Source organism: Sander lucioperca, chromosome 9, assembly GCF_008315115.2.
Source record: "Sander lucioperca isolate FBNREF2018 chromosome 9, SLUC_FBN_1.2, whole genome shotgun sequence".
NCBI lineage: Eukaryota > Metazoa > Chordata > Actinopteri > Perciformes > Percidae > Sander > Sander lucioperca.
In genome coordinates, this window is record NC_050181.1 from 10,193,583 (window position 1) to 10,206,566 (window position 12,984).

Sequence of the window (12,984 nt, forward strand, 5' to 3'; positions counted from 1 at the left end):
TGATTAAAGCATGACAGAGAGGGAATTGATTTTATTGATGTGGCAACATGTGTGCAGATTGGGGGGAAAATTAGATCAGAGAAGACAAGAACAACGGCTGTTTGCTGCAACTGTTTCAATAAGGTGGAAGAGGATTTAGCTGATATGTACCTGTTTTTCCAAGAAACCCCTCAAAGTGCATGTTGGGGGGTAAATTGTGGTAAACAGAAATACTGCTCTGGTCTAGATTTCTCACACAGCGGCTATTTCATTAAGTACATCCAGCTTGCAGCAGACCAGGCTCCCTTTACTGCAGCTCATCTGTGACAAGGGCTGATGGGTTTTGTGCTGTGAGATGCAGCTATGCAGCAGTTGCTGTATTTTCAGAGATGGAAATTATGTAGTTTTATTATATTGCTAGACGTGTGATGGTTGTATCACTTTTCACATTTCTACCCACATCTTCTGATTATTTAGGTCCTCTTTCTAGAGTTTTCCTCAAAATCTACTATTAACGGCTTACATCTGTCTGTTACACACCGGGTGGTTTAAAAAAAACCTCTACAAGGCAAATACAGAGAGAGTTATTTTTTTCCTCAAAGACAGGGAGTGAAATGTGACATCCTATCCCACACACTGTAATTTGTAAGTTGTATTGGCACTTGCGTAGTGTGTGTGTGTGTGTGTGTGTGTGTGTGTGTGTGTGTGTGTGTGACACAGTCTTTTTGAGTTTAAGCAAGTTACATTAACATTAAATGTGACTGTCAGTGGTGGCAGTACTTAGATCTTTTATTTAGGTAAAAGTAACTATACAACAGTGTTCTGTTACTCTGTAAAGTCCCACATTCAAAATCAAAATGTACAAATATAATACAGAAGTATTAACATCAAAATATGCCTAAAGTACCAACAGTAAAAGTACTTTAATGCAGAATGTCTGAACCATAAATATTATATAAAATGATTGATGCATTAATATGAAAGCAACACTTTAATGTTGCAGCTGTTACAGGTGGGGTTAATTTTAAGTACTTAACATACTGCTGGATAGCTTAATATATAATAATATATAATATATAATTAATGTGTAAATTATATTTTGTATTAATAATCTGAATCTGCAAAGTAACAAAAAAATTATGTATTAGAGTAAAAAGTACAATCTCTCCCTCTGAAATGTGGTGGAGTAGAATTTAAAAAATAACATAAAATAGAAATACTCAAGTAAAGTACAAGTACCTTAAAATTGTTCTAAAGTACTTACTCTCTTTCCACCACTGTACTGTACTGTAACAATAACTTCAAAGAATGAATAATATATCTGTTGTGCACATATTGTGCATAGTCCCTCTAGATTACCTCTATTTCCCCCACATTTGAAGAGAGCTGTGTTTAACTTTAACATGCAAATGAAAATATGTCCTGTGTATGTAACTGTGTTGTGGCGTTAGTATCACTTAATAGCATTATCTTTCCCTTTTTAAAATCTAGTTATCCTCATCTTATTTGAACAATTCCACTAACTCTCACACAACATATGTAAATGTGAGAATGTCACATATATTACACTCTTTATTCATACTGTCATCATTTTGGCTGTTTCCTGTTTCATTCATAAAGACTTTACACATGTGGGGTTTGAACTATCAGGAACATCTGCTCAGTGTTAATGCAGCGCACATCTGATCGGAAAAAATTGAGAGTGTTGGACCTTGACTGAGCTAATGGTCTAATCACATCCATACACGTGGTCATGGAATAATGTCAGCCTATTACAGTATTTACTTTCAATAACTGTAGTTTAGCCTGGAATTATTCAAGAAAACATCTAAATATCTGTTGTAAACCCAGTTATATTATACTTTTTATTATATTTATTGATTTTCAAAAATATGTATGAATAAGTTGAATTGTAGAAATTGTTCAGGATGTTGTGATAAGAAAGCAGGCCAGTTCGCGTTTCGTTCCATGTAAACAAACATGAAGTGGCAAAAAAAGATTTTTTTTGTTTTTGCCTTCTGAACGTCAGAAACTGAGACAGCTGTGTTTGGGGAAAGAAAAAGAAAAAATCACACAGGCATTTTAAGCTTGTCTCCAACATCATGCGGTTCCTCTATCTGAATGCCGTACTGTGCTGTTTTTTTTTTTTTTTTTTAATTTCATTTTAAACAAACAATAAAAATGTGCTTGTTTGTGGGCGACCCTTTCACTTGCTCGATTCCTGCTGCCTCCCTCAGTCTCGGCCATTAATGAGCTGGGTTTCTTTCCCCCCCGTGCTATTGTTGACTGGAGGGTTTGCTGGTTGTCCAATGCATGAAAAGCGCAGGAGGGGTTTCTGTTTATGAGATACTGGAACCATCATGCCTGGAAATGACAATCACAGCAGCACCCTCAGTGTCGCTTAATTCTACAAAGCCTGCTTTGTACTGCAACTCACAGCCATGTGCCTCTGATTCACTGAGAACGAGAAGCGGTTCATTTTCATGAATGTATCTAATAATACTCTCGTAACTGTTCCTGATCATTGTGAGGAGTAACAAGGAAATGTTCCAGTTATGAAACAGCAAAGTATTATTGTTTTCTAAAGATAATGTGAAGAAATCAAAAGGGAAATTTGCAAATTATGTTATGTACGAGCATCATTTCTCCTCAGCACATTGCACGCTAAGTGAAATGTGCTTCCAACTTATGTTGAGGTGCAGGCAACGCTGTTTAGGCTCTTTGTGCTTGGCTGCATTCATCTACTGTCAAGCTAAAGTTGATCTGCAATTCTCTTTGTAGCAGATCCACTCGCAGACGCACGAGGGAGAAACCTTGACGAGGCGCATGAGAGGAAAACCAGCACATTTGGGTATGACTAAAACCTTCAAAGCATTCTCCGTCAGCCAGATCTTTTTAGTGATTCAGCCTATAGCACAGACTAGCACATGGAAAAAGATATCCTATATTTTTTGGCAGCATGTGTTATTTGTGTTTCTCTGGACCTTGAGGTTCATGGAGCCCCCGCAAAATGAAGTGAGAGCTTGCAGCAGCTGCCAGACGGCATGTAATGTGGACATACTACCTCCTCTGATGAGGTCGAGAGGAAGACACATTTTCAAAAGGAGAAAGGAAATAAGAGGATTAGGGCTGATAATGTGTGTGCAACCTCCCACTAGGACAAGTGTGCCTTGTTGCAGAATACCTGTGACTCATGTAAGGGTTGTGTACAATGGATTCATAGGCAGTCACAAGACAAAGGAGGAGCATTTTGATTGGTTGGTGCAGACTGTGTTGGTGGCAGATGTGATACTTAAAAATCTGAAGGTCATCAACAGCACCTTTTTGTTTTCCTGAAGCGCATATTTTTAATAATAAAAGGCACATTCTGAATCCCACTGTCACTGAACCCCTTTCCTTATTAATACCTAATTTGTTGTTATTCATTCTAAATTGTAATTAAATGTGCTGCAACACCTTGGCAGCAGATGGGCTCCTAAAGCGCACAGAAAATAATTAAAAGGGAATTTTAATGACCTTAATAAATAACCTGTGAGTGTGAGAAATGATCTAAGAAATGTCGTTATCAAAGAAGACGTTGTGCATTGTTGGCCTATGTTAGTCACCATGTGCAAAGGATTTACTTGCAATCTAGTGTTTGGACTACTAAAGCAAAAAAAGGGTTAGGTTAACTTGGTCCGAATTTTGCAATTGAAGTAATTAGTAAAGTAAGTGGAACACGTTTATTTGCTCAAAAACACCAGACAGAGTAGCCAAATGAAGTGGAAGCAATGCCAAAAAACACAACTGTTCCCACATTTGCCCTATTATCGTATCCAGGTTATAAAAAGTTTGATTGATGGAGGCGTTGGCAGAGCAGCGAAAATTGCTCTCTTGGCATATTTACATGTAGTAAATCACTGCCTACAGAGTGAGTGACTTGGCATTTGTGCCATCCGCAAACATTAATAAGACATAAATAAATAGAATGAGGGAAAGGTGTTTATGTATGTCTGTTGGGATTTTGGAGCAGGATGCTTCTGACAAAAGAACAGGCTCCCTCGCCAAGCCTCTATCAGCTTCCTAAGTCATATCAGATGTTTGAGCTTTATTGGGACTTGAAATAGTTATTAGCCTGAGCACCCGCCCTGCTGGATTTATCTCCTGCGAAATAAAGACTCACACAATAATGAGTACCGCTTAGTGTGATATCTGTTTCTTCTACTAATTTTCTTTCTTTAAATCTAAAACTACACCTTGAATTATGACAGGCAGGTGAATGGTAGTTAATATAACAGGCAATATATCTCTTGACAAGACTAGTATCCTTGAAATTCATTTTTTACAGAGCCAGTCTTGTTACAACTGGACTGCTAAAATGTCTCCTTCAGTGGATTAAAGAAAAACCTCCATCAAACAATGTACAACACAGCCACTGTGGCTCTGAATAAAAACCTCATTGCCGTGGAACAGTGTAGACAATTTTGCTCAGCCTGTACTGAAAATCTTCAGCAGCAGGGATTACGAGAGAAGATGGAGCATTTATGCCGTCCACGGCATGTTTCCTAAATTACACTATGCGGGTCATTTCCATAGGGGGGAAAAAGTAGGGCTGCGGCGTATCTAATTTGTCTATAATACCAGCAGAAATAGAGAATCTTCTGCCAAGCAGCATCTCAACTTCTCCCTTTGTTTGACATCCCGTCGCCGGAATTGCAAAACTCTGCCAATCTCCTGCTGGTATTCCATGAAATCAGCCGAAAAAAACAAAACAAGTCATGCACTGGAAAGATTGTTTTATAGATATCCAATGTGTTTTAATTTACAATTCCTGAAGTATTCAGTTGTTTAGTTTGTACTGCAAAAGTATTTCCAAAACACATTAAACATGAATGTTTTTTACTATTTTTGTGCTACATCGATGATTGACAATTTACTAAAGTGGGTAAACATAGTTTTTTTTAGCTTTTTAAATCAACTGGACTAGCCAGTGTTATTATAATTCATGAAGGTATACTAAATCTGATTAGAAACCTGGTCAGCAGTAGAGTGTAAATGGCTGTGGTTGTACAGGTTTGAATGTGTAACTGTATAAAAGTGGACTGCACTTGCTGAAGATATGGTATAGTACATGGTCATTAATGAATTAATGATTCAAAAAAAGCTGCATTTATTTTAGAAGACAACATAAAACTGTATTCACCCCAATCCTAAACATGTGTGCCAAACCATGTTAATATATCTTGTATTTTTTAAGATATTTTTTCTAAATAATTATGAAGTGCACTAATGAAAGAGAATACTTATTAAACATTATAAATATTCAGGCCTACTTTGATAAAGGATATTTGATAATACTGTATTTAAACAAAGTATAAGGTTAAGTGTTTTATGTCTCTTTGCAGCAGCAAAGCAGTGTGTGTTTCTTTAATAAGGCTGTATGTGTGAAAACACCTCCACTCTTTTGTTGCGTGAACTAAAGGCTCTGACATGTATGCATTTCTAATATTTCTCTCCTCCTCTTATATTCCTGCAGTTGGCATAATGCCTAAGAACAAATACAAGAAACCTTGGACTCCATGGAAATCCCGTTAATTGGCAACAATAAAGAGAAAGACGTTTTCTTCTCAAGAGGGGAAATAATAATTTAAAAATAACATTCATTCTTCTGCATGGTCAGAAATGAACAGTCATGCTGATTCAATTTAACACTGCTACAGGAGTATAAAAATATTACTTTGTAATTGAATTTGTGTTTAAGAAATATGATCACTGTGGCCGGGTTGGCTCAGTGGTAGAGCAGGCGCACATAAACTGAGAGGTTTATGCCTTGACGCAGATGTTCGAATCCGACCAGTGGCAAATTTCCTGCATGTCTTCCCCCTCTCTCTCTCCCCTTTCTCACCTAGCTGTCCTGTCTAAAATTAAAGGCGGAAAAGCCCCCCCCAAAAAAAATCATCTTTAAAAAAAAAAAAAAAAAAAATACGATCACTGCTGCTACTGATGCTATCACTGTTTCTGTCATGTGGGTGCAAAGTGACAATTAACCTTGGCAAAGGAAGTGAAACCTTTTTCTCAAATTGCACTTGAGGCAAACTGCGCCAAGAAGCGTTTACCATTCAGGTGATGGTCAGAGGGTTGGATGTGCTTGACTATTTCAAATTGATTACAGGGTGATGGGTGGCTGCTAGACCTAAATTTAGGAATGCTTTCACAAGTGAGATCTGAGATTTTATAATTTTTTTTCATAAAGGCTACAGTCAGACTGCTCCCTTTGCTCAGGGTTACGAGCTGCTTCTCTACTTGTGTTCAAAGTTAGGCACAGAGCACAGATCATACCTAACACACACTGACAGGGAAGCCAAAATACTATCAGGCTTTTTTGCCCTCAATGTCAAACTGATTTCAGATTGAGTTTTGTAATTTTCTAGGGACGTTATACATCTAATTGTCTGTTCTTTGATTATCAGTGATGGTGCATATTTCTGCTGTAACCTCCTTTTAGCCATAGATGAAGGTTAACCTCTACTTGATGAGAAAGAAAATAAGAAATTGGTAAATTTTTTCTTCTGTGCCTGCTTCCTTTGTGTCCTAGTTAACATTTCTATTATAGATAAAAATAAAACCTTCCAAAAATAGACAAAATAACCTTTTGTACTAATAGGTAAAACAGTTAAACACTTCAAGCCTTTATGACAGTGTAGAGTTCAACATCTACTGTAGCTGTGTTTCACAATCTATTAAAATATAGTCGTGGTATTAATAGCAGTTGTACTTAAATTTGATGAAGATGGACATCTGCTAATCTGTTAATTAGAGCAGAGACATACTGTCTACACTCAAAGAAATAAATAAAAAGACGACATTACAGGAAATAAAAATCATGCTTTTAACCCTTAAAGGGGCAAGCATAAATAAAATTGATGGAAAAATTATTCATTGCTATTTTTTTATGTAGCTAGACTAAAATGTTCATGTTCATGTTTTTTTTTTTCCAAAATATATGATCTTTATTTTCTAAGTTACACTCCCGAGATACATTGCCCATTTAGGGTAACATTTTGCATTGTATTCTTTTTATTTCATATGTTCATATGCCAACTTTTAAAACAGTTCATAAACAATTAATTAGCTACATTATTTCATGTTATCCATACAAAATTTGAAAAAAATGGAAAAAACAGAACTTTATCTCCCAAGATGCATTTCCCATGTAGGATATACATTTTACATTTCATAACTTTTTAAACAGTTCATGGGCCGAGTTCAGTTCACTGCCTGATTATCAAAGTTATGAGAAGATAATTTTTAAAATATCCCCAAGAACATGTAAAACTGTCCTTAGAAAACTATTTTATAAAACAAAATATATATATTTATATATATATATATATATATAATATCATAATCCTGAAAAATATAACAACACTTACCTCATGGCCAGTGTCTTTGTCCACATTATGCTGCCATTTTGGATTTTGATACAAATGTTTGGAATGTTGGCATAAAAAATTACATGACCCATCACCCCATCAGTGTTTCTCATCAACTGCAACCACATAATGCCCCTCCCACCATAGCTCCTTCCCCTAGAGCCTGTTAAATGACGAAACTCTTTAAGGTATTAAAAAAATGCCAAACTTTGTGGCCGGGTTGGCTCAGTGGGTAGAGCAGATGCACATATACTGTGAGGTTTATTCCTCGACGCAGAGTTCCAGGGTTCGAATCCGACCTGTGGCGATTTAAAAAAAAAAAAAAAAAAAAAAAAAAAGCAAAACTTCAATATTACGCATATAACCACAGTTTCTAAGACAATTGCTAAAACTTGTCACACTGCACTTCGTTCTATGTACATATTTTTTGTAAATATACACCCAATGCAGTCTACTACCCTTAAATAAATCCTACCATCATGAAGGTTATAATATTGGAGAGATGTTGATTTAACTTCATTTTGGAGGCTTTAGTTTGTGGTATTGTTGAATTGCGTTATACTGAGAGGACACATTTTATTTATGTTATGAAATGAGAATTTGGATATAATTCTTTTCTGATTAGGTAATTATCAATTAGAGTGCCTTATCACCCACATCTAAATATCTACTTTAAATTTAAATAGTAGGGTTCCTGGGTATCTCACCTGGTAGAGCGCGTGCCCATATATAGAGGTTTACTCCTCGACACAGCGGCCGGGGGATCGACACCGACCTGTAGCCCTTTGCTGCATGTCATTCCCCCTCTCTTTTCCCTTTCATGTCTTCAGCTGTCTTATAAAAATACAGACCTAAAATGCCCCTAAAAAAATCTTGAAACTTTTTTTTTTTTAATTTTGTATTTATTTCAAATAGCCATACTCAAAATATGACATATTAATAATTTTAAGGTGTTCAAGTTAGAATATTTCAATATTTGTTAACATCATAGAAATGAATCCTTTGTCCACTAAAGTGAAGGATTATGTCAATCATTTGTTCATGATTGACATAAGCATAAGCCAGCAAGTTAATAACAACTTTGAGTTTTTAACAGGGGTAACAAAAACACAATAATTGTGATTGAAATATCTTTTGACACAATGTTTCAGGCGACCCAGGACTCAGCGCCATCCTCCCTGCCCTGCTTACGTTCTTAAATGTGTCGCTGCTGTATAATTCACACCATGCCACTGCTGTGTTACATGTCATGTTAATAATGACACAACGCATTTGTCAGTTCACACCCTCTAGTTTGTCCCTCCCATCACTTAGAAGCCACTTAGAAAGACAACTGTCAGCACTGTAAACAGCAATATGCACAACGCCACTTAGCATTATTTAGCAAGACAAGTAGTAAACTTCAGCCACTAGGAGCTGGAACATGATCACTACAACACAACAACACCGTCCAATTGACTTATATTAGTGTCAAGCCTCTTGTTAACACAACCGTGTTGGTCTGTTTAACCGCTGTGGGTGCAGACCCTATGTAAAAATCTATATCGCTGCATGTTGTCACCACATGTCTTTTTCACAGTAACATAATTCCTATAATGGGTGTCTGGTAACTCTGGATGCCGACTGTATAATCAGTAGAGAAACATTCCTAGGTGTTCAGTTCATGGTATACAATGAAATTCATCTTGATAGGTCAATCTCAAAAGAGTAAGACTGGGCAGGGCTGTTGTAAAACTGTGGTTCTTACATACTTTCTGTGCATCACTCACTGTGGATTTCTATGACTGGAGAGTTCATTTTGTCACATTTCATGGTGCTTAGAAACAAGGAAAATATAATCTGCCTGTCTGTGGCAGTATGGTGCAGAAGGACCTGCTGCTCCCCAGTGCAAGAAAATTCAGACACGTAGAAAATATCAGCAGAAGAAATCTGCGCCAGCGAGAGAAAATAACACATGTTGGTAGGTCTGATTCTGTCAGACAAGAAAACATAATGCCTAATCAGCTAATTGGGTCCAGAAAAAAACAAAAGGAATTTTGTTTGTGTCAGAGTCAGGGATAACCATGCAATTTTGGTTTTAAAAACATTCATATTTTGATGAGGGTCTGTAAGGCTCTAACAGATGGGGGCAAGCTAGCCCTCTTAATTATACTCACTTAACATAATAATATAGATAACCCAGGGAGAAGTCTTTCTGTACAAGTTGCCACTCTCTGCTGCTATTATGTAATACATGTATTTGTCAATTTGGATTTAATTTGACAAAATCCAAGAGTTTTCTGTGGAGCCCCAAATCTGACAAAATATAGTTAATGTTCAGACAAGACAGTCAAAAAATACAACTGAATACAGCAATAAATAATATTGTTACGTAAATAATTGAAATTGAGGTATACAGCTTTATACTTGCCCACACATTCAGTTGGTTAAAAAAAGAAAATTGAACTTATATTACTTTTATTTATCTCTCACTAGCTCTTTTTGTTTTTCCAACTCCTTCATTTTCCTATTTTTTGGGGGTCTTATACTGTACATATTTAATCATTTATTGATTCCCTATTTTCTCCATGCAACATTTCCCATTTTCCTCACCACATTCCCATTTTTCCTAAAGCATATACGTTAATGAGATGGGCATATCCATGTATGTCCAGAGTGATTGGTCCAGGGTTTACGTGTGTGTGTGTGTGTGTGTGTGTGTGTGTGTGTGTGTGTGTGTGTGTATAGCAATCAAGAGTACTGTGGCTAGATACTTTAACTGAAAACACTGGTGGCTAAAAAAACATGAGAACCAGCCTTTTCAGCTATCCAGCTAGCTAAAGCTCACTTGCATGCAGTATTGATACTGTACTGCATACTGCTGTAGCATTACTGAGTAAACTCTTACAGCATTATGAGAAAAGAGACATTAAATCATACACATCTACAAAATGTCAAGGATACATAGACATAAATCTAAAGATGAAGATAATGTGATGAATATAGAAGCATGGTGTCTGTGAACCTAAATAATGTTCTTCCATTAGGTATTTTTGACTTGTCTGATGAACATTTATTGCATTTTACTGCTGTTTCAGAGCTTCATAAAAATCTGTGTATGAAATTAGGTTTAACAAAACATACTTTTCAATTAAGCTTTTACTTGTCCACATTTCCACTTGCAATCGCACAGCTACATATAATTTGATCTATGCAAAATTTAATTTTCCTTAAGTAAAACTACTCACATAATTTCCCAAATTGTTTACTGAAACTTCAAAGCCCCATTGAAAATAAAACGACTGCTGTTTAGTTAGTCATGTTTTATGCTCTGCGGAAATCTAATTTTGGAATGAAACTCTTCACCTGATACAGATTCATCCAATTCTTTTTTTGCTGTATTGTAATGAATCAAGTTCTGTTCAATATTGAGCAAAGAGAGAATGTAAAAGAGTTTCATCTGTTTGTGTCATTAGGTTTGACAGTGAGGATTGCTCAAAGACTGAAAAGTTGCATCTCTGTCGAAACCTCTGGGCATAAGGAGAAATTAACCCTGTCCTCTGCTGTTTGATGTGGTCGGATGATGTAAAGCGCCACAGTCAACAGTGTAAAGATACAAGCACCAGTCTCCATGCTTGTGAGTTGTGTGTGAGGCATGCGATGATGGTATATGAAGCATGCTCTCTGCTAGCCTTCTTCCTAACAGCTTCCAGCCACGGATGATGTCACTTCTTGCCCTGCAGAGGAATAATCAGTCTCCTGCATGCCTGAAGGGCCCCTTAGGAGTTATCAGTCTTTGATAGTTGTCTCTATTGCAGCTGATTCAATCTGTAACACTTTAGGCCCTGCGTGAGCATATAACAAACATACTTAATCATTTCTGTCGTTAGATGTGCAGAAATTCCTCCTAGTTATGTTCTAGTTGCAGAGTATTAATATCAGATCAGACAAAGTGGTACGCCTTGCAAGAGGTATGATTACATACATGCACATGACAGAGGGAGACGCTGAGTGTCAGATTCACACACACACACACACACACACACACACATCCGCAGGCTGATAGAAGCACACTGAGGCACACACGCACAGCTCAGTGTGTCACTTCCTCATCTCCTGCTGCTCTGTCCTTAAACCTCTTCACCCTCCATGCAGGGAGTAGACACTGTGCTCTTTTCTCTTTGTCATGGTAATAACACTAAGCCTAACTGTCCCCCATTTTGCCTGTCAACTTGCATTTATTTAGTTTTCCTTTTTTTCTTTTCTTTCTCCGGCATGTACTGTTAGGTTTCTTGGGGTACGTTTAAGTCCCTCCCTGCGTCATTCACTGCTCCTGGAACCAATTATATTATCCGACCGGCCCTTTCAATTCCTACAGAGGGAAGGACAGAAAGAAATCTAGATCTATTCTCTGTGCCGGCAGCATCACACCTTTTCTTAAGATCTCATTCCTCGCTGTGCTTTCTCTGTTCCTCTCAAACTCTTGCCTCCGTAGTTTCTCATTCTTTCCATGAAGCCTCGGCTTACAGTGTGAATAAGGGTCTTGTTGTTTGCGACACCAACATACTGCTGTGTGACACAGTATCTGTTGTAGTCTGCCATTCCAGCAGGATGCTTGCCTCAGAGCCTAACCATATTGTCTGAGCTTTCACCTCACCCCTGGCTATCTGCTGTGCTCTGGCTTAAGGCTTATCCTCAGGCCTCTGCAGAGCTGCCGGGCCAATGAACACTAACAACTTTCCCTTTGTATGCTGTGAGAACCTCTCTACCCACTCTGGCACATTTACTACTGCTATCTACCTGTAATACTGATATTATTCTGTCTGTATATTAGTGGCACAACAGCACATTGTATTATGTTGGATTGTTGTGGACTAGCCTCTCGTTTCAATACATGTGGTGTTATGACGAATTCACCACACATCTTGTTCGAAATCTCTTGAACAATGTAGAGCTGGTTGTTTTGATGAGATCACATCTCTTGTTTTTGCATACCACATCTGGTGGTTTTACAAAGTGAAGCACACACTGCCCTTTGTTATATATGATGCTGAGAAATTCAGTCTTAATGGGTCAACAATTATCTGTCTATCTATCTATCATGGGCATTGATCTGTAGCCAAATCAGACTCCACTCTTCTGTAAAGGCTTCCCGCAAGATTTTGGGATGCTGGCTGCAGGGAATTGCTTTCATTCAGCCACAAGAGCATTAGTGAGGTCGGGGCACTGTTGTTGGACAATAAGGCCTGGCTCGCAGTTGGTGTTTCAATTCATCACAAAAGGTGTTGAATGTGGTTGAGGTCGGGACTCTGTGAAGGCCAATTTAAATTCTTCCACACAATACAAAGAATGTAATTTTTTATGGACATGGCTTTGTGTACAGAGAAATTATTTAACTCCATCCATCCATCCATCCATCCATCCATCCACCCATAAATCCATCCATCCCATCCATCCCATCCATCCATCCATCCATCCACCCATCCATCCCATCTATCCATCCATCCATCCACCCAGGAAGTTGATTTAGTCATTTTAGTCTGTCCAGCTACTATCTACTATCGCTGTTTTGCAGCCCAGTGGGTGTTAACACAAGATGTGTTGCCACCGTAAT